General features: G+C 40.2%; 1 long non-coding RNA gene across 1 annotated transcript; it reads left to right on the top strand.

Annotated features, from left to right (window-relative positions):
* LOC122777718 lies at positions 1–26995 on the top strand. The gene is made up of 2 exons (XR_006361360.1): positions 1–431; positions 26695–26995. It is a non-coding gene; the product is annotated as an uncharacterized LOC122777718 (long non-coding RNA).
* Positions 26996–27591: the final 596 nt, after the last annotated feature.

Here is a 27591-nt window from a genome sequence, read left to right on the forward strand (position 1 = left end):
GAGAGAAAAAACCGAGGGTGAAGCTGCGTGTATGCAGCAGGGTGAAAGAAACTGTTTAATTAAAGTCTGACACCAGTGTTCGACCAGGACTCTTTGTGAGATTTTATGGTGACTTTTCTGTGAGTTTGTGTGGATTACTCAAGCCGAGAAGAAGAACAAAGTTAAGCTAACTGCTAACGTAGTAGCTAGTGATGCTGCGCAAGGCCTCGCTAACGAGCTAAAGACCAGTGACCTCTATGGTGAAGTCTGTGTGGACTTGCCTGTGTGGAGCTGCCGTCGATGGAGCTGAGTGCCAAAGTGTGGATTGAGCCGGGATCGTCAGCTACGTGAGTCTTCTCATCTGCGTGGATCGTCTCCTCCTCATCACCTTTCCTCCTGCTTTTGCCGGCCTACATCCTGCGTGTGCGTAGCTACAACACCTGTGGATTAAGGTACGTTTCTTTGTTTTGGCCCTTGTGGTAAAGCAGCCATTGTGTTTTGGCTACAATGCACCTGAGCTACATTCAGGCCTGCATCTTTTGAACTGGTTATTTAACTGTGTTTAATTATTATTATACATCAGTGCCTCTCAATCCTGGTCCTAGGGATCCACTGTCCTGCATGTTCTAGAAGGTTCCTTACTCCAAAACACCTGATTCAAATAAATAGGTTGTTATGAGGCTTCTGCAGTTCTTGCTGATGAGCTGAGCATTTGAATCAGGTGTGATGGATCAGGGAACTGTCTAAAATAGGCAGAGCAGTTGGTCCCCAGGACTGGGATTGAATAGTCATGTCCAACATTGGTAAGCTTCAGTCAATATTGGGTAGCACACTCTTTCTCTCACTCATCATGTGATCATTCTCAGCTGCTGTGGCTCTGCTGCAGGACCAGAAAGACAACCAAAACCTATATCAAATCAATGGACAATTGCATCAAAAAACAGAGTTCCCTTTGCTCTGGGACTGAAAGAACTTGGTTTGGTTCATCTAAAGAAAACAAGATCCACATTGCAAACCACAACATATCTTTGTTACAAAACGCATAAGCACATTCATAAAGTTATCTATCCTCTGGTAGCCATAAAACCGGCTGCAAACATTTTGATTGGAATGTGTTGATGTGTTTTAGTGTGTCCCTGCATGGTAATCAGTTTGAAGTCGAGGCATCCCCTATATGCAGAAGAAACATGGTGCGTCTCCAGGCCTTCATTAGTCTTCACTCCTCTCTCCCATTTCTCTCTGCACATCCTTGGACTTCCACTCACATTTCATCTATTTTAATGCATTTTCCCGAGGCATGCTAACAACCCGCAGACATTATCATCTATAGTGTCCTTCACTGTTTCTCTGCATTAATGTTTAATTTTATGATAGTCACCATAATAAGCAAATGAGACTGTTGTTAAAACAAGACCATATAGATGTTTCTTAGCCTTGCTTGCAGGGCGAAACGAGGACACAGGGTATGAACATGAGTCATGTCATAAAGAGGATCATGAAGCACAGGTGAGCCTGTGTTATTCACTCACTTGAGAATGCTCCTGAGCTCATACTCCAATGAAAATGTTCTTCTTGAGTGCTGACAGCTCAAGGGTGCAACAGCAAACTGCTGATTGCCTTTCACTTTTAATTCTTAAGTAGATGTCTTGGATTTTAGCAACCTGGTTCGTAGTAGGGATGTCCCGTGTTTCACAGGTAACAGCATGTCTTCAGAGAACACCCCCCTTGTTTTCACTATTTTGGATTAGCCCAACCCGCAGGTAAAAACGGAGCCCAGGACCTGCACCGCAGATGTACTTATCTCCACGTGTGGAGCATCATGACACATTTAAAACATTTAAAAAGCTCTTGGCATGGCTAGTTTTTGGGGTATAATTAACAAACGGAGGCTGTTGAAAGTCGACAGGTGGCGCTGGTTTATGATATAATGTTGTTTTAACAACTTGCGCTCGCTGTGCGGCTTTGTAGCCTCTGATTTCAGGTTAAAGAAAAATGTTTAACCTCTGAAATACCAGTAGCACACACAGGCTGTTGTTGTGATCATGTGGGCTCTACATGCATCCATCATGCAGAGCCCACGTGATCACAACAGGCGCTGCTGGATAAAAGTGGGAATGGACTGCTTGACTGTTTTAGAGGCTGCCCGTTTTTTGGCTGATATCGGACCGATATCCGATATCAATATCAGATCGGGACATCCCTAGTTCGTAGGGGGTGGTCTGAGTTTGTGCAAAAGTGTGAAAACACAGTAAGGCTGATCTCCAGAAGTCCAATTTAAGACGTCTTTCCATGGCAGCTTGCTTCTCGTTTCCTTAACACCATAAGTGTTTTACAGTAGTTCCCTTGTCAGCTGGTTACCATTGAGATTCAAGATGTTTGCAATTACCAAACCACCAATTACACAAGTACAATCAAACATTAGCGGGGATGGTTCAAGATAGTTAGAGATATGCAAATATCGATAATGAATAAATAATGATGAGGCTCAAATTCACAAATATGTGCTCCCCACTGTGTCTTTGTGGGACATCTGGCATAACCAGTGCTCAAGAATCAAGTTTGACCATGTCATAACTAGAGCATTTACCATTTCCTCCACCTAGCATCTTTATTGCCTTCAAAATTACCAGCATGCCAATGTTTTACATTAGGGGGACCTCTCAAACCACCATTAAGAACCTGTTGTATTATCAGCAAAAGTTGGTAGCTGGTCACCATCTGTGTAACTAAACTATAAATGTTTGAAAAACAAGATTTGTTCAAAAACTCACTCATGTTGACAAAGTGAGAGCCTTGGGTTCACTGTGGGACACATTTATTCTTTGAAGTAAAATCTGCTGTACTGCTACCCAGGAAGGTAATCCTGAGAAACGATCAGTGTTTTGAAAGTTGAGAACAAAAGAAGAAACATATTTTGTGTTCCCATGGCAAAAAAAGGGAACAGCTATTTAAACCTTTCATTGCTACGGAATGGAACATGTATTGTCAAAGGTAAAGGAAAATGAAACACTTTCCTTTGCAGTTAAGCACACATGTCAATGAGATGTTGGTTATATTGTTTAGCCAGAAAGCAATGTTGTAGTAAAAGATGGGTTAAAAGATCTCTCTCAGTGTCATCTCAGACACTGAGAGAGTTAAGGTGGCCATTTTATTGCTGCTGTAATTCAGTCAGGGGGGAATGATGAAGAGGGAATCACAAAGCGGGGAGTGTTTAACTAAAGGTGATGGGTAGAAAGATAGGACAGTGTTTTATTGTCACTGCATCTCAAATGGGATTATTTGGAAGACAATCTTGTGCGTTTTCTTCCTCCCAGGAGTGAAAGTGTTGAAGAAATGAAAAGTGTTAAGGATAAAAAAAATACATAGTAATAAATGATGAGAGTGATAAGGTTCAGTGAGTAATCAATGAAAGTTTGTGTAATCCAAGAAAGTCAATACCTCACTGGGGGATTTCACCGGAGGAAAAATGGAATGGTCTGGCCATTCTCACAGAAGGCAGGAAGTGTTCATCCATTCATATATTATTATTAATTTACCATAGGAAAAAAAGCCATTAAGTACAAATATGAAAGGAAGAGGCAGATGAATCATTTGGAGCCGAGTCTCACCAGTGGAGAGGTGGGCTAATGAGGGAAGAGAGATGTATTGTGCCCACACACATGGACATAACTACAATGATGGGGGGTCAGTGATGCACTCATTAGCCCAGTTGTAGTAAAAAAACAGATTGAGGCTAGCAATTTGTATTAACCTAATCTGTAAATTATTAACATAATCAATAAAATAAACCAGCAAGACAATCATTTCATAAACATAAAAACACTGTTTTTCAACAGGAAATAAAATACACACTACCAATAGAATTAGCATGAAATAGACCTGCAGCAGGGAAAAAAAATGCATTGATGAGGAATTGAACAAAAAAAGTACATTTATTCAATGAAATTGAAAATAACTAATAGTGATTATAACCTGCACACAACAATTGATAACAAATGTATTCCAAAACAAAACTTCTATACTAGAATTAACTAAAATCTTATGACTTCCAGGGTCACATGGTGCAAAAGTGGCTTGCACAGTTGTCTCAGAGAGAGGGTTACTTCCTGCTCTGAAAACCCAAATAAGGAGTCTCAGGCCAAGAATGGTTAAAACAGGGTTGTTGCTGACACTGGCAGCTGACTTTACATAAGAGAAAATAGATTAGCTGTAGAAAAGCTGGCGCCTAACCAGTGAGGAAGTAAAGTATCCAAACAATTATTGTCATGCATTAAACTGCCATGTCATTTTAAGCAGTTATACAACCGACACTGTTGATTTTCTGTATAAATAAACACCACATCATTCATCATCATCAGCAAAAAAAGAGAAAAGATAACATTGTTTACTTCTTTCTGCTCTATAATTGTAACAGAAACATTCTGAAGTGCTCAACTAGCTGTGGGATCCAGCAGTCACAATGGTGAGATGAGGCAAGAGGCAATTTGGCAAAAATGAGCAAAATGAGCATTCATACAGGGAGGCAGTGAGGGGAAAGATCTGAGAGAGAAGCAGAGATGTAATGAGGTGAAAACTGACACGGGACAGTTGGGAGGATTGTTTTGGACAGCTCCCAGACAGCTGAAAACTATCTTTTGGTTTTTCCTGCATCTCCTGGTCCCTTCTTATTCAGTCTGATGAGATTTGGATTGATTCTGACAAGCAAAGTTATTAAACCAACAAGACATCCATAACTCTGCTGAGAATAGACCCTGACAACTATTCATCTGTGAGAGGTTGAAGGTGAAAATACATTGTGGAGAATGAGCAGCAGAGAGGAGCAGTGAGGGAAATAGGGATGAAAAGAAATTAAGAGGGAGCATTTTCCATTTAAACTGGATAATGTATCTCAATTTCACAACAAATCTCCATTGACATCAACAGTGATTTGGGTGAAACTATGAGTGGGAGAGTAAGACAGTAGAAAATATTCAAGCCATTAAAAAGAGGAGAGGAATTTTGAGAAAGTCACATCCTTGGCTTTGATGTCAGAGCCGTGTACGTGATACAGCTTGACCTTTAAAATAATTAAATCAAACAGAGTTGAGGGGGAATAGTAAGTGGACTGCATTTACTAAATGCTAATGTAACATGTCAACCCCTTCAAGTCTTTTGCATTTCATGTCTATTTATTCATGTTTGTTTGCTGGAATGATTGTAATAATAATGCTGCAGCTCAGTGTTGTCATAGGTAGTTATTATAAGTGTAATTAATGACTGTATTCTATACTGGTGTGACAGTGCAATGGCCATGGTGTCAGGGTCATGAGTGGTGCAAGACTAAAACAAAGTGCTAGTTAGTGCTATTTCTGGAAGTTTTCCTTCATGCCTTTTCCTGGAACTCATGTCATACTGGCACATTTAAGTGGACCAGAACAAAGCAGCAGGGGATCTTTATGGTACACGTGAAGGAGAACTTAATGTAGTGCAAATCAGGCCCAATGTTATTAGTTAAATCTGTATTTCATATTGAAAGATATCTGCACTTGTGCAAGATGCTTTAAATGAGCCAATCTGAAAGTAAAGTGTGGAGTATTTTCAGTGTGCTTTTCGTAGCTTTTGGAATACTGAGGCACAAGATCCAAACCGGATTTTGTACCTCAGTATTCCAAAAGCTATGATTTCAGGTAGAACTCAATTTTAACATAGAGGAGTGTGGATTTGGCAAAAAGGATGAAAATGGCTATGGTAAATACATATTTCAGGAAGAGGGAGGAGCATAGGGTAACCTATATGAGTGGAGGAAGATGTTCACAGTTAGACTATATATGCTATGCAGAAGATGCAATCTGAAGGAGATGCAAGGTGATGTCAAGGGAGAATGTGGCTAGGAAGCATCGGATGACAGTCTGTAGGATGACTTTGGAAACCAAGAAGAAGAAGCGATTGAAGGTGGAGCCAAGGATTAAATGGTGGAAGCTGAAAAGGGAATGGTGTTGTGCAGCGTTCAGGGAGGAGTTGCAACAGGCTCTGAGAGATAGTTAAGAATTACCAGATGACTCGGATCTTGCAGCTAAAGTGGTGAAGGACACAACCAAGAAGCTGTTTGATGTATCCTCTAGACAGAGGAAAGAAGACAAGGAAACTTGATGGTGGAACAAGGAAGTGCAAGCAAGTATCCAAAGGAAGTAGATGGCAAAGAAAAAGTGGGACAGCCAGGGAGTAAGTAAGTAGGTACTTATGAAAGTAGTACGTAAGAAGTAAGTGGGCAGGTGGCTAAGGAAAATACTTACAATGAGTTAATTAGTATAGAAGGCCAGAAGGAGTTGCACTGTGTGATTACGATGGGGTGCCACAAGAGGAATGTATAAGGAAGTCTGGAGTGGCAGAGAAGTATCTGAGGCTGATGCGGACACGTATGAGGACAATGAGACAGTGGTGTGTGTTTTGAGTGACGGATGGGTTCATGGTGGAGGTGGGATTACATTGGGGATCAGCTCTGAACCCCCTCTTGTTTGCAATCATGATGGACAGGTTGAGGGATGAGGTCAGACAGGAGTCTCTGTGGACTGTTGTTTGCAGATGATATTGTAATGTGAAGTGAAAGTAGGGGACAGGTGGAAGAGAGCCTGGAGAGATGGATGTATGCACTAGAGAGAAGAGGAATGAAGGTTTGTAGGAGCAGCACAGAATACCAGTGTGTGAATGACAGTGGAGCAGGTGTTACAGTGAAAATAGAGGTAGAGGATAAATTTAAAAGTAATGGACAGCGCACAAGAGAGGTGAAGAAGAGACTGCAAGCAGGGTGGAGTGGGTTGAGCAAAAGTGAAAGGGAAGGTCTACAAGGTGGAAGTGAGACCTGCTTTGATGTATGGCTTGGAGACAGTGGCATTGTCTAAAAGACAGGAGGTGAAGCTGGAGGCTGCAGAGCTGAGGATGCTGAGATTTTCATTGGGAGCAACCACGCAAGATGGAGGCAGGTGATCCGCTGTGGCAAACCCTAAAGAGAGAAGCTGAAAGATGAAGACAAGTTAATTTCTCTGTCAAAAAATATAAACTTAAACATGGCTGTGTTGCTGTGTAGTTAGTAGTTACTTGATGATTATCCTCACTTTGGTCCTTCAATGCCAGCTGTGCCTATTTTGTCTCTAAAATCACTGTTGCCAATAAATATTTATATCTAATGACTTTTAAGCTCCTCCCACAAGAGCAGTTCTCAGCAGTACACAATGAAACCCACAAATCATGGAGTTGATTCGGAAGTTTATTGCACCATTATTTGCCTAATACCCTCAGGAGGAGACACTGTCTCATGTAATGACAACTTTGCCAATATTTATCTTCATAGGAACAAGAGATAATTATATTATCTGAAGTGAAAAATGCTCTCTAACACCTAGTGTGAGCAACACGTTAGTAGCTTCATGGCTGTGTTAGTCTCAACAAAGGATGCATTTAGACACAATATTTTAGAAATAGTCAGCCTCTTACACAGTGGCTACACGGCTAAAACTGAGGAAGCTATGCTTTAGGATGCCTTCCTCTTGTGTAGTGCAAGAATAAACTGCAGTCTTTGGAGACCGCATGATTGACACCATAATATTGCAAGTTCCCCAATGTCTACATCATGTGGTGAAACACAATATGATTTTCAAGATCTACTAAGCTTTTATTAACCACTCTGGAGCTATGTGTCTTCCTCCATAAATGAATCCTATATAATCATTATTAATGAAGCAGAGATTAAGACACCTAAATTTCCCATAGACAGTATGCTAATGTAATACTGCGGAACTGCATTAACAGCATTTACTGTAAGCAAATGTGGATGCTGGGAATATCATACACATTTGGAGCCAATTCTTAAGAGCATTTATTTTGCCAGATGGCCAGATGCAAGTTACAACAAATTAATCCATCAATCATTGTGGGTGCACATGGGATGTTTTTCTAAAACAAAAAAAAAAAAGAAAAGCGCTCAGCTTTCTAATTACAAACAGAGTTAATTTAATATAATATAACAGACCGTGTGACACTGTGCTGTTAGCTTGAAGTCTGCACACACACTGGTTTTACAAAGCAGATAATTAAACGAGAGGTAATTTCATTTTCTTAAGCTCTTTTCCGTGTTCTTACACACTATGCCCCCTCAAAATGAATGAAGACACTCATGTGAGTTGTCTTATGGAGTTGGCATATGTAGTAGCGTATTCACAAGGAACCAGGTTACTGATTGCTTTTTTACTGCTTTTTAAAATGTTTTTTTTAATTTCAACATTTGTTTATGTTATTAATGAATGCTACGCCTTTTTTTGCCTTTGTATATACTTAAGTCTCAGTCTTGTCATAAGTCTTGCCTTGATGCTTTTCTTTAGCCCCTATAATTTAAGGTGTTACCACACTTCATTGTTGTAGTGTCTCCTTGATGGTAGCAGCATGGACAGTTTTTTAACTAGGTGGGTATTGTCTTTCATAATGTTAATGTCCCTCCTGAGAACTCTGGTGTGGTACAGGCCCTCTTAGTGTGGTTCTGATACAGTTTTGTGCCGATTCTACCACCTGCTGCAGAGCCATGTGAACATGTACTGCTCCCAAACCAGACTGTAATGGAGTGTGTGAGGATGCTCTCGGTTTAACAAAGAATAGTGTCTGGCATGCAACATTTTCTCAGCCTTCTCAAAAAAATAAGGATGCTGCTTGGCTTTCCTCACCAGGTCATTGATATTGTGAGTCTAAGTGAGATCCTCCGAGATATTAATGCTGAGAAATGTTTCGTGGGAACTGTTTCCACCTCAGCCTCTCTGATGTGCAGCAGTGAGTGCTGTCCCCCTCTCTTTATCTAATCAGTTCAATTGGGAGAGGCAGCAATCGAATCAGAGTAGCGGGCAGAAGCATGGCAGAAATTCAGATTCGACCCTCCGAGTCTATACTTCATTAATTGAATAACCCAATTTTAATCTTCCAATAAGTGGACTTGAGTTGTGTAGCCTGCCTTAGAAAAATACTGCAGTAATCCCTCTAGCACAGCCACATGATATCCCTAATCTTCTATTAGATTCAAATTTCAATTGAAAATCAGTAGATATTGTGAGTTTGTTAGTGCTACCATGTCATCTTGTATTTTGCATTGTGGATCTATACAGTATATTGTATGACACGTACAAAAGATGATCATTTTATGACTACCATTATCTTTAAAATAATATGATTGGCTCAGTCACAGGATTTCAACATTTCCAAGGATTATATTGTCAGAATCTGGGATGTGAGAGAGCCCAAGAAGCATAAGACATAGCAGATCAGCCAGCATTTATGGCTCCAGGCCATTCTTTTGAAAAACAAAATCGCTCTAACAAATGAGGACCATGGTCTCACAAGATAAGTTTAATGTATAACAAAGCTTCAGGGAGTAACAGATGGGTAATCACATACAAAGAGCTACATACAGCCTCAGTAGGAAAGCTTCTCTGTCTACGTCCTTCTGAGTTTACCTCACCAGGTGCTTATTTGTGATATTTGTTATATGTCTTTTTTATCTAGAGACCCTGCTGGTTAATTATAACCACATTTTATCCTTCACCCTCATGGTGAGTTAACATAGCTTGAATTAATCTAACCTCGGCATAGAATGATTGTTGTCCAACCTGTATGGCAAGAGGAATGTTTTCCCCATGTTTACTGTGCAATATAAAAAAAATGTCACTTGTGTAACCAAATCTGTCCTCCTGGTGCCAGTCCCAAATAATTCAGATAAATGGAGACGGTTGTGTCAGGATACAAAAGAAAACAATCAATACTTATTCATGTAGAATTCATTTGTAAGTCTTTGCTACACACCTTTGTGATTTCTGCATCTCATCCACACAGTATTCCATCTGTGTACATCACTGTAGCTTCTGCGAGATAGAATGAATGCAGTCAGAACAAACATTTTCATGTCTTTGTGTTTCTACAGAATACTTTCTGGTGTCTGTTAACTGGTAACTGCAGTATCAAAAACATCAAGACAAAGTCGGCATTTTTATCAGTGTGTCATCATTACCAAACTGTGTGATTATGTTTGCCGTCATGTCTTCCTCCCTGGGGATAACTAGAGCTCCCAATAAACCTTTGACAAAGAAAACCTGCTGTGATAATTACTCATTAAAATATGAGGCCACTCACATTTGCAACATAGGTGATCATTAGTGTCACATCTTCATCCAAGCGTTGGAGGATGCTGTTGCACTGTGCTCTGAAATAACAAACCAACCAACCAAATATTGTGTAAAGACATTAAAAGCAACATGTCGCAACGACGAATGATCTGCACGCAAAGGATCTGATTTGGCAAGACAAACCCTTCTGCTGTGTTCGGGCAACTATAAAGGAGAAACTGACAGTTTATGATAATAAAATTATGATAATGTTGGATTTTAGATATTGTGAAAAGCTTCATTAAAGAAATGGTCTACTGTTGATAAAGTACTGTCAAAACTGTAGTGGGTAGTGGGTACTGGAGCTTTGTTGTTGTTATTGTTGCTATTGATCATTTCCAGGCGAAGCAGCACGACTCCCTTGAGACAAAATGTCAGGAAAAAAAACCCACTGCAATTAAATCCAACACAACAAGCCACTATACACACACACACGTGCAACCCCCACACACACACACACAAAATGCCATATACAAAAGCAGTCCCATGTTTATCATGTAGGCGTCTTCATAGCAATGTGTCCCTGGGCAAGACACTTGAGCCCAAGCCGCTCCTCACGGCTGTGTCTGCAGCGCGTGAAAGACGGATGTATAACAGAAAATGGGCTGCACATAGATGCAAAGAGTGATGTGGTTGAGAATGGGTGAATTGCAAAACTAGTGTAAAAAAACAGCTTTGAGGGGTCATTGAGGCTAAAAAAGGACTACATTAAAACAAACCATTTACACAAAGGAGGTGCACACAACCACACGTATGATAGCCTTACCAATCCACAAGGTCAATTCGAATCACAGTAGTTCAATGTGAAGGTTTGGAGAGGAAGTGAACCAGCAAGATGAGAGATGTCAATGGTTTTAAAGAACCATTTTATGTGTTATATCGAGCAACACCAGCGATCAGTTCAACACATGAAATGGTTCTATTTGTTATATGAACTAATCGCCTGTGTTGCTCTTGAAAACTAACCTGGTCTGCACAGCAGTACATGTGCAAGGAAATTGAATAATTTAAAACTTTATCTCCACCAGTAAACATTTTCAAAGTATTCCAGGAATCTGTATAAACCACCTTGTGTTATACTGACTAAAATGCCATCAAAGTAATTACAGAGAAGGAGCATGGCCACCACTTAATCACAACCCCTGCTGTTTATTGTGCTGAAAACTCTGAGCACCAGTGAAATTGTTCTGTTTCAATAATTGCTTCTACGTCCTGTTGATGCAAAGTCAGCCTATTTATAACTCATGCACAGATACAGTGATGCACTATAGGTAGTAATTATGAAAACTCTGAACCATGCATGAAGACCAACTTGTACTTTGTGACCATTACAGTTTACCAGCCATAAATGGAAACTTTTCGGTAATCACTATATGTAATTAATGAAGCCATGACGTCAAGCATACGTCAAGGAAATCACCCCACATACAATGCCTGGTGCATTGTATTTGCCCTAAATCCAGGTAGCGACTTTTTTTCCGGCCAGGCAGTGTATGTTTGTTCCATTATTTGTGCTCCACTCTGATCTCAGTTCTCAATTATTTCACATTTTCATCCCTTGAGAAAAAAGTGTGGTCCATTGCATAATATGCAGTGTGAAGTAAACAAAACATTTTTTTTATTTGTGTAAATTCCCCTAGAGGCACCCATACAGACACTGCCTCTGATTGTTATCAGAGGCAGACTAAAAATGTCCCACTATGTCATGTGTTGCCATGCGTGTTTCTCTATGTTGACCCACATGCTTCTGTCCATATTTTGTTAGGTTTACTTAACACATCACATTGTGTCATTTTTGTATATTTTATAAGACAGTGTATTAAGGACTTTGTAAGTTGCCATCAGAGGTGATTGCACTAAGACAGTAAGGGGAACTCTGCTTCCTCTAAAATGCCATATAATAATAGTCAGATATGTACTGTTGGATTTATATTTCATTAGCAAAAGTGCACTAGAAGGCAACACGGTATGACGGGTTTGTCAGTTGTAAATCAAAGATTGGCAGACACAATTTTTTTCTCACACATTCTCGCAGCAGCACGGAAAAAAGTGGAAAATAGTGGAAAATAGTGGAAGGTCAGCTTCAATTGATCTCTATTAAACAGCACAGAATAACTATTTTTCACTGCGGTGTGTTAGATGTTGATTGGATAAACACAACAAAATTGCTACTTCCAGGAAAGCTCAGCGTCTCTGGGAGTCAATGGAGCAGTGATATAACTGTTGTAACTATTGTATTTCCATAATTACCACATTTCAAAAAATGCCAAATTACCAAAGGGTTATCACAAACTGAACATAATCAATTTTGTATACCTCCTCTTTTTTTTAACTGTTTTCTGGTCTTTGACTATGTAAGCAAAATTTCATGACATTCAATTATGATATTTTTGAGTTTTAAATGAAACCTGCCTGCTTTCCAGTCACCTTTTTGTATCCACTCAGTGCTGACCAGGTTTTACAATGTTTTCATCAATTTACTTTGCCAGTTTCAGCATTCTGTCTATCAAATACAATCATTCATTTATTCATTGTCAAATACTTTATCCACCACATGAGGGTCACGGGGAGCTGGAGCCAATCCAAGCTTAGACATAGGGGGAGAGGTGGTGCACACCCTTGTCAGTCCATTACAGGGCCAACACAAAGAGAAAAACAACACTTAACTCTCCTATTACACCTATGGTCAAATGTGTCCAATCTCTGCATGATTTTGGACAATGGGAGGAAACCGGCGCAGAGGAATCAAACCTCTCGCCCCCCACCGGGTCCCAAACCCTTTACCTATAAGGCAGCAGTGCTCTGCCATGTAGCCTCAAATGCAATCATTTAAACTGTGACTACAAGTGGTCTCTGTGTTTGTGTCAGAACAGGCAGACAGATGTGTGGTTGGGTGAGACAAACAAACCACAATATTAGACAGAAGTGAGTAGAAAGCACAAACTATCCAGCAAAGGCTGAAGTCAGGAGCTAAAGAGCTTTCTGTGCTGGTGTTGATTAATAGATGGGAATCAGGTGTGCAGGTGCATTGGCAGCGGGGGCAACCATCTGCCCTGCTGTTTTAGTTCAGTACAAAAACACAATCTTCAAGGCCTTTGTAAATGACTTGGTGCTCCTCTCCGATTTCTTCAGGTCATTTTTCACCCAACTTACCTGATGGTACAGAGCCTCAGGCGGCCCTGCCTGCACCAGGGAGGAAACACAAAAGTTATTCCAACTATCTCTTATTTGTAGCTCCATTTATTAGAACCGTGGAGCTCTGGCTGGAATATGAGTGCTGGCCTTGGGCAGGGAGCCACGGAGCTCTGGAGAGTTTTCACAGGGAGCATCCACGGGGCGGGCAGGGCTGCCTGAGGCACGGGGAGAGCCAGGGACCTCTGGGTTGCACTGACAAGGGAAAACTGTTGCAAGGGAACGTAAAAGTTATTGTAAGGGAATGCAAAAATATTGAGAGGGAATGCAAAAAGTTTGGTCTAAAAATATTTCTCACTATGACCCTACCTGGGGTGGATGCTGCTGACGAAATCCAATCCATTGTATTTAGGACATTATTCTGTGTTTATTCTTCCATGAGGTACTTAACATTGTGAATATAATCCAGCATGATTGCTTGGCATTACTTCCTCACTGATATCAGCCCTGCTGTTTACTGCGCTCTCTCAGCCACAGACAGCACTGTCAGTACTGTATTAAGCTACTGCTAATGGAAACCAAACAGTCTCCATGCTGCTGCAAGTTGAAATTAAACACACTTAACTGTCAAAATGAGAGGCGGTTGTAGGATGTACACAACTGCGACATATTTGTCACTGAGGTTAACGCAGTAGGGAACATGCATGAATGAGCTTGAATGAGCTCTAACAAAAGTAACAAACAGGTGATGAAATTGCAGTTAATCTTTTTAAAGATCTCGTTTGGTACTTATGTGGGCCAAGTGTTCAGATGATGTTTCTGAAGGTTAGAGGATAAAAATCAATGACAGATTTAATGGCAATGTTGCCAGCTACCTTCTAATAAGGTATTTGTGTGGACACTGCTATTAGTGGGATATAAATAGTGAACTGACTAAACAACCATCAAATTAAAAATTGCCTTCAGCCAAGACGGTAAGACTTCGTGGTTACCAAATGCCAGGATAATGAGCGAAGAATCTTGTTTTTTTTAGTGTTGTTTTCTCCAGTGTTTGCACTGCTGAGTGACAGCTACTGTATTTGTTTTAACAGGGGTAGAGTATTGCATGTAAAATTGTCATTTTCCGAAAATGTTATCCTCATCCATTTGACCTGAGAATTTACTGAACAGTGAAATGTGCTGTTGTTTAAAGTTATCTCTATTTTGAGCCGCACGGTCAGAGTCTGACTGCAGAGGTTCCCTGGCTCATGTGAAAACTCTAGATCCTCATCCGGCGTCACTTACAAGCTATGTGCAGTTCTGAAATAAAGGAATCATGCACTCCTCCTCACTAACAAGGCATGCTAACAAGTCCCTCTGCACCTTGACAACTTCATTAACTAAAAGAAATTGTCTGGACTGTGTTTACCATGACAGGGAGAAGCAGGAGATAAAAAAACTGAGGATGCGAATTGAAAAGAAATGGGAGATAATAGCATGACATGATAAACAAGGTACCTGGCAAGAGAAAGAAAACAGAGATGGAAAGGTCAAGGGAAGGTAAGAGAATAATTGGAGAGGACAGCGAGAAGTGGATGCGAGATTGATGCACTGAGTTTACTGCTGTTATCATTAGACTGGGTACAGTGGGACAAGAGAGCCAGATGTACTGTCAAGTAAACAACTTAAAGGAAACTAAAGCAGTTTCTCACTTCTCACTTTCTCACAAAAATCAGATATGTGTGTTGTATTATTGCAGTGTGAGAAAAATAATGTGCAGGTAGTTGTTTTGAATCATATTTGAAATATTTGCATGGAGACATATAACATAATAATGATATGCCATTGGAAAAAGTGGGAGACAATAAAACACTTATAAAGCTTAAATAGCAGCCAAGCTATCACCATTACAACAAAGCAAACTGCAGCAGCTAATGAATGTTGTGAGGTGCAGATCTGCAAAGGGGAAATAAATAATAAAGTGAACTTCTCCTAATCACTACTAGGGTATTACAGACTGGGCCTCAAAGGGGAATCAAGACAGGACTTTAAGATAACAATGATTTAGAAAGTCCAATTCCATTTTGTAATTGGTTACATAGCTTGAGCCTTGAGTGTTATTTCACCATTGTTTAAAATTTCTGCTGCTATATGTCCAATTCCCTACTAGGATTGTTGAGCATGTCGGCTCTTTTTCAGAAGGCCTCTCCTTTCACACTCCTATCACAACACCAGACCCTTCAGGTGTTGTTTTTGCTCAAGGCAAAAAGGCATTAGCCACCACACATAGATGGTTATTGTGTAGATTGTGGCTCGGATAGTCAGTCACTTCTCAGATCTGTGAAGATTCATTTGTTCTCAAATAGCACCACTTAGACTTAGACACTTGAAAATGTCATTCCACACATTTACATCACTATAGAACAAACTGAATGATTGCGACTGCACCAGACTTTTAAATGCATATAAAAATTTCAGTCAAACTTAAATTGTGCTTAATTGAATTTCTCAAAGTCAGACTAACACATAGATAATGCAATTGGGAGTGAAGCTATTACTGTATGTGTTCATTGTTGAGTGAACGGTCCCCTGGGAGGATGCCATCGATGAGGCATATGAAAGGAAGAAGCCACGATACTCTAGTCTGGCAGCAGAGGCGAAACAGTGAGATTGGAAGGTGAGGGTATGCCCACTGCAAGTGGGTTGCGGGGGCTTTGTGGCCTTCTCCCTCACAAGGCTATTAAATGAGTTGGGCGTCAGAGGGCAGGCACAGCGGAAATTGACCAAAGAACTCTCCACTGAGCCTGAACAAACACTGGTTGTGGCTGAAACAAAAAGACTCCATATGGGCTGCCAAAGTCACTAGGGGACACACTCCCAGGTCTGATCAGCTTGTGGTGGGCCTTCCCCAGCTGAGGTGAGTGTCTTGTGATAAATGGCCAAAAAACCCGATGACACTAGGATGATGCATCACAGGGATACTCAGTGGTCACCATCTAAACACCCCATTATAATCTCATCCCCTCTGTTCCCACCTACTGATGGAAGTAGGGAGAGGCAGAGTGGGAGTGAGTAGCTCTGGCTGGCACCCCTCCCTGACTCCGCCTTCCCCACGCAATCTTTCTCCTAAAGACCTCCTCTCTTGTTTTTTTCTTGTTTGAGATTGAAACACCTAGTCCTACTAGCAGAAACTGTATGTACTGTACATATTAAGTTGGACAAGAGTCGGACCCACGCTGGCCTGTGCACTCTGTGCAAGGGCCACAGTTGCCACCCCTGGCTTGTACCCATAGAAGAAGCTGGTGCACAGAAGAAAAAGTTGTGAAATGGTGAAATGGTGAAATAACTTAACAATTTGGATCAATCTCTTCCTTCATTCAAGGTCAAATATCAACTTTCCACATAAGACATCAAGCTGTATAGTGGCACTCGACCGCCTGCATGACACATCTTTTTGGCAAAACTTATTAAAGTAACTACTCTCACTGTATACCAGTTTTCTTGATGTAGCACATCAGACCAAAACCTCTTTTGTTTATCTTTATCTTTACTCATTAAATTCAAGGTTGTCATAAATATGACAACTACGTTTATATCCTCCGCAGAGAGAACATCATCCTTTGTGTACAGTTCCTTTATGCTGAGGAGCAAAATGTCAGCTTTGCATACAAATGATCTAATGTGCATATTACCGTGAACTTTTGAGAGCATTCATGCTCGACCTGGGATAAAGTCTTTCAATTCTAATGTCCAAGTAACGTTTTATCTTCTGCCTTCCTCTGCTTTCATACTTAGCTCCTAAAGTAACGCAGTAAAGTTTTCACTGCAGCTGCATTTTTGCCATCTGTTTTTCTGAAGCTTGTCACCCTTGTCATTGTTCTTGCATGTATGTGTCGCTGTGAGTAAGCCAGACACTATAGTCCTATATGAGCACACTTCTAACCTCAAATCTTACTGTCAACACTGTGCAGTCATTGTGGTCTTCTTGGCTAAGTCCACAATAAAACATGCTTGATTCATACTCTGTCGCATTCATCAGTCCATTCATTTGGCAAAGTTTGATCTTGCAGTATTCTGTCAGCATGTGAGCAATCGTTCAGTGTCCTCCACAGTGTGTGATGCTACGTTGTATAAGGACGTCACTGTACCATCTGTTACTGTTATCCATCTGAAAGCAAACGTGTGATAAGCTGAAACACACCATGTAGAGCCTTTTTGCATTATTATAATGCAGTCACACAATTTTTTTATGAGATGATGATGTCAAAATGTGCGTCGTTCGGTTCACTTTATTTGCTTGAGTCAAAGTATTTGGATAAGAAAAAAACATCCCACTGTTTTGAAAGCGTGGAGATTCTCCCAACATTGCAACACATCAGATAGAGTGCAAAATGATGGTCGCTATATGTGCTCATCGCAGGCAAGTAAAACCAGATTAAGAAGATACAAGCCTGGGAGAAACTGAACAAGGAAGTTAAACTACCTGAAAATATGTAGAATCACTTATTGGTTGCACTTTCCAATTAGTTAGTTGTAGCATTAGTACAAGGTGAGTATCAGTGGAAGTAAACGATCATGTGGCTTTTTTTTATTTTTATTTCAGCGTACAAAATGTTTCATATAATATATTTATGTATATGTAACATAAATTATTCAATATTAACAGGTAGGCCTATTGCACAGGGTCATCCTTGGTCTAGCTGTATTCTAACATATAGTATACTGTCTCCATGCTCTTTAAATATAGACAATACAGCAGGCATGCCCTTGATACACGCATACAATAGCAATACACACACACATACCAAGAAGACATGTACATATAAAAATATGTACATGTCTGATAACCTCCTTTTCGCAGAGAAATTCTGTTCTATGATGATTCTGCACTAACCCTGAGAGCCATTCTATTGAGAATACATACTGTATATAAACTCAAGCATACATACAGTACATACATCATTTATTGCACTGCATTGCCCATAGCTAATATTACATTTCCAAGTTCTGTGCTGAAAAAAGAATGCAACAGAGAAGACATTCTAGAATCTATAGAATCTACTCATTTTTGAGAGACGTGATACTGTAATACATGCGCACATCATTTGCAGTTTTGTTATCAACTTGACATAATTATTGATTAACTATGTGTCAGCGCCTGTGCCTGTGCGTCAGGACTTCTCTGGCAGACTAGAACACAGCTCCTGAATGTTTCGAGCCGTTGGTGGTTCTGGTGTTTAGCAGTGTCAACAGCACTTTGTCACAAAGTTGCCTGTTGACGTTGTGAGGGGAGAACTGATGACAGTAAAACCATCTACTGCAGGAGGCTGGAGGCATTTGTTTATAACCACTTTATTTAGAATAGGGGAGAAAAACAAGTTGGAAAATTACACCCAAAATTCAGATTCCACAGGTTCGTGGAGAGACTGAAGTACAGGGGGTGAAAAGACCTCATCATCATCCATGATTGTTATTTAACTGCACAATGTTTGACATATTAATAGGCCTCTTACTAAAAGGCCATTCCTTTTTATGTTGCTATAATTACACTCGGAACAGGATGTCCTTTCAGAGCCAAGGTTTGATTGACTGTGGAAAATGTACAACTGTGGCCAAAGAAACACAACATTTTCTAATCCTGTGTAGCTTTTACATGTAACGTACATGAACATCATGTTTGCTGTTTAAGTGTAAAACACACTCAGAACATTTTAATAACCTTCATAGTATACACCATGTCATTAGTATGTAGAATGAATTGCACAGATTAACCATTTGTGCACAAAGCCTCTTTTCAATCAGTGTTAGTGTCTTGATGTTTTAGAGGGATGCTTAAGTGACTGTTAGAGCAAATTTAGCCATGGGTCTTTGTCCTGCTGGTCACCGTACAACATGAAAACACTTCGCCCTCAAGCATTTACACATAATGAACTACATGTGCAGTGAAAATATATTTATACTCTCTCCTCCAGCCTGTGGATCACACTTATAACTGAACAACACATTGAGCCAGACAGCATCCATTTGGACTGAAATATATGAGCCACTTTCTGTTTATTCCCATTACATAATCTACATCATCATTTCATTTGTATCTCAAATAATGAATGTTAAATTAATAGCATGGAAGTAGATTGTGCTGCTGCCGGGGAGTTTATCTTGACACTTTGATATTGTTCCATCGTGCAAACCTCAGCTTCTTAGTTTATGTGACTAACTGTATGATGTTTCCATGTCCTCTATGTCCTGAATTATACTTTGCATTTAAATTGTAGACTTACGTTAATTCTATGTATGGTTATAATGTTCAGACCCTGTAGTCAGTAACACAGTTTCATTATGATACAATACAAAAATAAATGGAAACACACTAGTTACACAGTTAAACCATGGTATTAAATATCTAGTGTGGGTTTTTGGGTAGAAATGTAAGTTGTTGTTTTTTTTTAAGAGTATAAACCATTTTAAAATAATAATAATAAAAAAAAAGAAAATGGTTTTCATACTACAAGAATGAGCTTCCAATCCATTCCAACTTTATTTATAAAGCACTATAAAACAAAGTGCTGGACATCAGTGATGAATAAAAATAGAAAAATGCTACCTGTAATACCTATAACAAAACAGAAAATGGGTTTTAAGAAGCTTCTTATATATACCCTACAGACAAGGGTCTCACTCTACGGAGGCTGTCTTTTTCCATTTCCATTGCAGCCTGAGTAGGCAAACCACTTTTCAAATTTAGAATTTTGAGAAAGAAGCTTTCTAGATTTGACTGAGATGTAAAAGAGCGTCAATATCCTCTTTGGTATGTGAAGGCCACCTTAATTCCCTGGTGGTGCACAAAAAGGAGAGTGGAGTCATCCTCCATTTGTTGCACCCTGCAATATCACCAATAGATGTTAAGTAATTCTTGCACACAGGCCCTTATGGGACACACATCATAACATCTCCACCTGCTTTTAATTGTTGACAAGCGGCAGGCTGTGTTTAAACCCTTGAGACAAAAATGTGCACAACAAACCCAGAAGAGAACCAGGTCTTTTTTTTACACAAACATTCCCTCCACTGTTGACATCACTGCGGTCACATTCACACAGTCTCTGTATGATTATTGCGCAGTTGTTGCAAGTGAAAGTGTAAATTCAGTTGGGAGATGAATGTGCAAGCACTGCAGTAATTATTTTAGTCAATAAACTGACTCCGATTTTTCCAGTCCTCATTAATTCCTTTAGCCCTTGTTGGTTTTAGCTGTAAATATTTTGCAGCTCATTTGATTTACTAAATACAGGTTTGGATTCAAGTCTGTTTCACATGTGTAGCTCTGGTTCTCCAGTGAAATTGGAAAGGGGAATCCAATTCCTGTTCTTCTCTATTTTTTTCCTTGGTATGGCAGAGGAGACACACGGAGGGCATACTGATGACTCACCTGATTCACCTAATTCCATATTTCCAGTTGTTCTGTTATTATTTGTCTGCCACCTTAGATTGTATTAGTTCAAGCTCCTAAGCAAATAAAGGGCCTCTCACATGCCTCAGTGTCAAAGGGCCTCAGTCCGTCACTCAGGAGCAATGTGTTGCTAGGAAACAGGTGACAGAAGGGTAAACTTGTGCATTGTGCAGTTTGAAATGCCACAAAATAGAGTGCAACCCTCATACACCAGTTTTGTTGTCATTCAAAAAGTCTATGCCAGTACATTCTATACAATTTACATCAAGAACACTAGATATTAAAATCTTTGAAGAGCATTTTTCTTTATTTATACTGGCACCAGGTACACCAGATAAAAACTGAACATTCAAATACAAATTCTTACTTGCATTAATACTAAGATGAAGTAGACAATTATTAAACTGCCCTCAGCAGCTAAGATGGATAGATTGACATTATCACACATGTAAAAAGTAACCTCTATATCTCATATTAAGAGTTACAGTAGTTTGGGTTTTCTAGGAAAATCTTTCTAAAGGGGCTGAATTGCAAAATAAATGCATACAATAGTGTCATTAACAGGCACTTTGAACAGCACATCACATGACGACCTCAACGTGTGAAAAGTCCCGCATAATAATGTTGCAACAAGGCTTGCATTCCATATGTAAAAGAGTTGTGGTCATGTGAGCGAGCGAGAGGAGTGCAAGCTCACGGGCGTGTGTTTGTGTGTCTACCTACACGCCACAGTGTAGAGTTAATTTGGTGCTAACTGGCAGAGTCTTGTGGGACTTGAATCACTATGGCAACAGCTGGAGAAAGAGATCAGGGAGGTAAGAGCGATAAGAGAGGATAGACGGGGGCAGTACGCTGGAGCTACACAATTCCTCTGTGAACTGTGGTCACTGGTTGTTTGGGTTTGATATTTAATTTCATTCACTTAAAGCCTTTCTTTATGCCATCAACACAAGCTGTATTAGTTTGGCTGATCACCAATCAGGCCCCTTTTTAATTTTGATTTGAAAGGGGGGGAAAAAAATCACTTTTGAGACCCAGACTGATTATTGAGTTTCCACCCATAAATCTAATTCTTCTGTAAAAGTGAAACTTACAATAATTCCATTGGAGTGAAATGTAAATGCTTTTTTGGTTAATTCCTCAGGCACATGCTAACACACAAGGACTTTTTGTGAGCAAAGTATGAATTTTGTCCTTTTTGAATATACGCCTTTATTGAGAAGACATATTTTTAATGTGCCATGGGAAGAAAGAGACAAGATATGCATGAAAGGGCCCACATTTGAACAGCAACTGCTGATGAGAACTATAGCCATACAAGTATATATTGGATACCTGCACTGTCATGTTCCGTCGTCAATGTAATTTTATTGTGAAATTCCCTCTTATTTTGAAGTCTTTTTCGTCCCTTATCCCTAATTCCTCAGTGTATATAACCACTCCCCCTTCCATAATATGCACTGTGATGCTGCTACACTCCACATGTTTATATGGCCCACAATGAAGACAATGGACTTGGGTAGTTGCTCAAGTAGAGTGACGTGTTGCAAGGTCAGGTACATGCTCGTCATGTTGTGACTGCCTCATCCTCAGTAGTGACCGCACTTTCTAACACGTCATTTATAGAGGAAGTTACTTGTTTTTTTATGTCCACGTTGGAGTGGACTTGCATAAAAGCCCTGTTTTGTAAGAGGTAAAGAAACACAGGGATAAAGGGAAGCATCGCAAAGGAACAGAAGAGAGGGAGGGAAAAATATTGCCAGGTGCAAGTCGGACAGGAATAAAATCCAATATGATAACCTTGAATGGAACAAGATCTGCACTTAAATTACATTTTTTACATTCAGGGCATGTTGAGAGGAGGAGGCGGATAGAAAAGTGATAGAAGATGGGGAAAGGAGGACACAGATGAGAAATAGACCAGGAGGGTCCAAAGGAAAATAGAGGGAAGGAGAAAAGATGAGAAACAGAGGGTAGAAGAGGAATGACAGAGTGGAGGAAGATCGAGTAGGGGAGACAGAGAGAAGGAATGAATAAAAGAGGGGGGAGGCAGGTGAAAGGAAGGACATAGACTGCTGTGTCTGTGTGCCATGGTCTCTCTCTCTCTCTCTCTCTATGTATATATATATATATATATATATATGTATATACAAGCAATTCCCCAATTAAACGTGACTTCCACTCCTTTTGTCTTTAACTCTTTCTGCCCATAAATATGCTGCCACATGTGTCTTATGTCCTCTTGGCAACTTGTCTTTAATTGGCTGACAAGTTGCTTTAAAGCTAATATAGCATATATTCATTATTGTACAGCTTGACCCTTCATGCACTCTCTTTTGCTATAGACCCATGTGTGTGCAGGGAGTGTGGGTGGTAAGGGAAGGTAAAGTGCCATTAAGAAAAGAGACATTGACGTGTGCTGAATTAAGCCTCCATCTCACTTAAAAGCTCACACATTCAAATGATATCATTGTGCATGTGAATGCATGTATGCACACGTTGTTAGAATTGTTTGACAGTTTGCTAATATATAAGACCGACATTCAGTCCAGTGTTGTTTTTGGCAGCCATTTTAGATTTAGTCTTTTACATAAAATGCTTATTAGTTTTAATATTAAAACTTATTAGTCTAATTTTAGTCATTTCTATATGTGATAGTTTTAGTACAGTTTTAGTTGACGAAAACTTTTACAGTTTTACGTTTACAGCGACCCCCCGCCCGGACCTCACCACTTCCCAGGGCCGCGGACATATGTACTTACTGCACCTTCTCCCACCCGCCAGCTGCCCCCTCACCTGGAGCTTGTTGGTGGACCCGGGGGATGGGTCACCAGGATGGGGAGCAGCCCACGTAAATCAGGCGCCAGGGGTCGGCGGCAATGTCGCAACCCACCTGACCCATCTTGAAACACGGGCCAAGGAATTTTTAGGTTTTAATTGACAGATTACACGCACGATAAGATGAAATGTCACGCAATTTGAACGTCTGACAGACCACCTACTAACAATTACGGCCATTATCGCCTCGTCAATGAAAACTCACACACGTCTCGTCATGTTTTTGTCATCAAAGATCCATGTTTATCTCGTCATGAAAAAACATAGGAACAAGGAGCCTCATAAGTTCAGTGTAGAGTTCTCAACAGGTTGGGTCGCGCTTAGGGCTTCCTTTTTTCCGCTCATAAAACACATTTCTTGCAGTTTGTAAAGTATATGTCGTTTGTTGTGAATCATCGCTGATGGTGAAGAGTAAATCTGGCTGCCTGCTTGATGGAGAGGGGCAGACCTGACGCCGTTGCGTGCGTAACCCCCGACACTTGCATGTTAGTGTCATATTTGGAGCCCTTTTATGATGCTCAGCGTGAACTGGAGGGGGACAAATATCCAGCTCTGCATCACTGCCAGCAAAATGCCAACGATGCTGCCCGCTGACCAAAGGGCAAATGTACAACAGTATGTGAAGTCCCGCCTATTAATTGCGCAGCACTCGGTACCGGAGGACCCAGATGATGCGAGCCAGGAGACAGGTGTTGTGTCAACAGCAGTAGCACCTGCTCCCGTTGCAAATAAAACACCGTGCTTCAATCAATGGTAAAATTTGGGCCGAGTCGGGTTCGGGCTTAAAGACCCTTGGGCTGGGTCGGGTTGGAATTTTCAGGCCCGTTGAGAACTCTAGTTCAGTGGTACAAAGAGGCTATGGCAAGGGGGAGCCGGGACAACACTCGGGGGGAGATTTCGTCATTATCCATTATTGGATACCAAGCCCAAACAACAATGATGCCTATTGGCATAAAGGCAGCTAACCAAAAAATAATATCATTACCAAATTGCAAGTGTTTTGGCTCACCACACTGCTTCTCAGATGCTGGCCTCTTTGGCAGGAACATGCTAAAGCTCTCCATAAATTCCATCAGTCTGGGATATAAGCAAGAGAAGGCATGTTGGGTCTTGGAGATGAAGGATTCCAAAGCAAAGGTCACCGTTTGCACAGGCCATAAGTGATATGTGCAGGTTGAGGTAGACCTTGCCATCTCCCATCTTCAACACAGAGAGGTGATGGGATCATTTTAGACTGGTCACCCACATTTGGGCTTGGTAGAACACAGCAGTTCAAGTCTGAGGCCTTTGAGAGAACGCAAGAGAAGACCTTGGCGTTGGATGAAGTCACCATGGTAGAGTAGGAACACATTAAAGTGGTGGCCCAGGGCAGTCAAGGGCTGTGGAGCCTGTTTGTCACATATCATGTGTTACAAGTGCTTCAGTCCATATCACTAAATCTCAGACATTGTTTTTTGGATGGTCTGTTCTGTTCTCTGCATGGGGTTAGGGTTTGTTTCGGCACCCTTTTGTGATGTCTTTTAGCAATTTGAACAAATAAATACACAAAACAATTTAATACCTGACATGGCATTCTGGACAATGAGACTCATATTTTCTTGAGGTACTGAGACAGTATCTTGTGTTTAAGACGCCTGTGCAGTGCAGTGTATCACCCCCTGAGGACTGCTGAGTAATTACCAAATCAGTGCCATCTCTATGAACTACTTTGTTTCTTCTGTCCGTCCTTATTCTCATTTATACACCCATATAACACTGAATGTTATGCACTTCAGCGTTAAGGTGGAGTGTGTATTGTTCACTTATACAAACATGTTTATTGAGAGTAACAGTGGAATGTTTTTTGGTCATTTTGAGACCAACACTGCCTGAAACAGCTGAAAAATGGCGTACACCAAAAGCAGTCCAGTTCATGAAATCATACCTGAGGCATCTCTGTATTTTCTGTTTAATCACAGTCCACATGGAATGTTGGTATTTTGATTGAAGGCAACTGCATTGTTTTTGAAAAGCCTCACAGTTATAAGAATCACTGACTCCAAAGCCATAATAAATTGCTTTATAGCCATAGGCAAAAAAAGACATACTTTTTTTTATTAAATTGAAATGTTTGGAATTGTTTTTTTGTTTTACGTTTCTTTTTTCAGGCACATCAGGCCATTCTTTGGATCCCTGCAATTAGGACACCATGTGTGTCACTCGATGACTCACTATTATCACAGCTTGAGCCACTTAAATGTTGATACTGACAGCTTTAATCACATCATGCTTTTATCATTTTTTTTTATCATCTTTAGTTTAAATGCCTGCTGCTTTGTTTTACAGTAGGTTGAAAAGGTTAAATCAAGACATGGATTACAAGTATATGGTTCCATTTCCTATTCTGATACAAAATGAACGATCCATTTTGTTGGATCTTTAAATCTTTAGAAGATAGTAGAAAGAAGCAATAATAATTAATAAGAAAAAGCACAACCTTGTGTTTAAGATTCTAATTCCTCTCAATTGAAATTCCATCAGTGTGCATAAGAGGTGATTACACTGAAGGAGACTTGATCTCAAAATAGTAGATAGAGGTTGAAGTGTCATCAGAGTGCTGATATGAATGACGCAAATCCAGTTATCTTTCCCCAAGGGCTGGTTGATGTGGTCAAAGGGGCTATTGCAATTGAAATATTCAGATCTGTCAATGATGAACATGCATGGGCCATTTGCGAGCAGATATTTTGATAAAAGGAAGGAAAACTACAGGTGTAAATAAAACATCTAAGTAATGGTGGCTGCATGCTGACTTACTGTCACACTGTTGTGACTTAACTGAACTCAACAGAACCGTAATATCTGCCAAATGGTATGTTTAAAAAGCAAATTATTGTTGTTTTTAACTGCTTTATGGGTAAATGACACACCCATCTGAGCATCTGAAACTTTATCAATTTAGTGTGTTGTATTTCAAATGTGTATAAAAGTTTTTTTCACTGCATGAACAATTAGTTACAATGCTATTGAAGAGTTACTGCATTTCCTTAGTTTTTTTCCTTCTCTTTTCATTTCTTGTTAATATTGGCTTACTATTCTCTTTAAAACAGCAACTTTGTCTCCAGACTTCAATAATAAAATTCTCTTTTCTTCTTCACACAGGAATCACAGCATGTCAAGAGATGAAAGACAAATGAACGAAGAAGGGTGGTGCCCCAATCCCAATAAACAAGTATGAAAGAGAGGACTGACCACAGACTGAAGCAGCTCTCAGGATGTTGATACTTTAGTCTTGAGGCCATTTGTGTCTTTAGTTTTGCAACTGTAAAATTGTATTATTTAAAATCCATTTAGCCTTTTAAGTTTGTTTAGACCCACTGATTGTTCAACATCATGATGTGTTAATCTACAATATTTGAATTATGTTAATAAAGGGAGGGGAGAGGAGGAGAGGTGGAGTTAATACATATGCTTTTCATGTCTCTCAGTTTAGCTAAAAGTGGAAACTCATTTCACAATTCCACTATTTTGAGCTAAGGATTTTGTTGTGGTGACAGGGTCAGAACAGATACATGCTCTGTACATGTCCATGTCATTTTATTGTGAAAGTCCCCTCTTATTTTGAAGTCTTTTTCATCCCTCATTACATTACATTACATGTCATTTAGCAGACGCTTTTATCCAAAGCGACTTACAAAAGTGCATTTAAACATTTGGGTACAAATAAGAGCTAGAAGTAAGTAAGAGCTTCAAGTAGAACAAACTATGAAGTGCTAGTCATAAGTGCAATACAATTTTTTTTTTTTTGTCGTCTTAGTCGAGGTAGAGTCGGAACAAATGTGTTTTTAGTCGGCGTCGGAAGATGTGGAGGCTTTCAGCTGTCCGGATGTCGATGGGGAGATCGTTCCACCATTTGGGAGCGAGGACAGTGAACAGTCTCGAGTTCTGCGAGTGCCTCTGTGATCCTCTCAGTGAGGGAGCAGCAAGCCGGTTTGTCGATGCAGAGCGGAGTGGGTGGGCTGGGGTGTAGGTTTTGATCATGTCCTGGATGTAGGCTGG

This window comes from Solea senegalensis, linkage group LG11 (assembly GCF_019176455.1).
Source record: "Solea senegalensis isolate Sse05_10M linkage group LG11, IFAPA_SoseM_1, whole genome shotgun sequence".
NCBI lineage: Eukaryota > Metazoa > Chordata > Actinopteri > Pleuronectiformes > Soleidae > Solea > Solea senegalensis.